Raw genomic sequence first — 852 nt, forward strand, 5'->3', positions numbered from 1 at the left:
TCTAATTTCTGCCTTTCTATTGCCCACAAATTCCCTTTTACAACCTTTCAACAATTAATGCCAACAAGAAATGTAACTAAGGTGCTTAATCTCTCTATACAAACTCTAGCTTTGCTGCAGCCCTCTTAACTCTTCTTTAGAGTGACTGATGCAGAGGAGCCATCGGGCTACAATTCCATTCTGCAGCATCCCAAGTTGGAAAACGTCCATTTCACCGTTGAAACACCTACCCAGCACTGTATGAACATACCTCGTCTGCGCCAGGGCACGGCAACGAGCCTGCCCGTAGTTTTAAGCTCTATGACTGCAGTCCTATCACAGCTATCCTCACAAAACAACTCGCCAAACAGCTGGGTCATTCCCTCTAGCACGGGAATGACCCACAGCAAGGGACCTGTGGCACTTTAGGGTGGAGAGCACTTCGATTCTCCGGGGGAGCGTACCTCAGTGACACCCAGATGGGTAACACAATGATGTCTATAGATAATAATAAAGTCTAAGAATGTTATGCGCCAAGTACTCCACCAGCCCTGTGAGGCAGCTCAATCATTTATTGTCTTTGGAAAAAAATCTGTAGTGGATGGGATTGTACTCTTCCCAAATCCTTTCAAACTCATCCAGAAAAGGCTTCACATACTCGGCGTCTTCCACGACCAGCACGTTCTCCCGGTTGGTCTGGATAGCTTGGGTGGTCCAGTTGAGGGAGCCTGTGATGAGCATCCTCCTGTCCACGATAGCGAACTTGTGGTGCATGTAGCCATTCTCCTGGTCGTGGCGCACCTGGATCCCTACAAAGACACAACCACCTCTTCAGCGGTAACCGAAGGTGTCGCCCAGGCCGCAGCCACCCCG

This window comes from Pygoscelis adeliae, unplaced genomic scaffold, assembly GCF_000699105.1.
Source record: "Pygoscelis adeliae isolate BGI_AS28 unplaced genomic scaffold, ASM69910v1 Scaffold456, whole genome shotgun sequence".
Lineage (NCBI taxonomy): Eukaryota > Metazoa > Chordata > Aves > Sphenisciformes > Spheniscidae > Pygoscelis > Pygoscelis adeliae.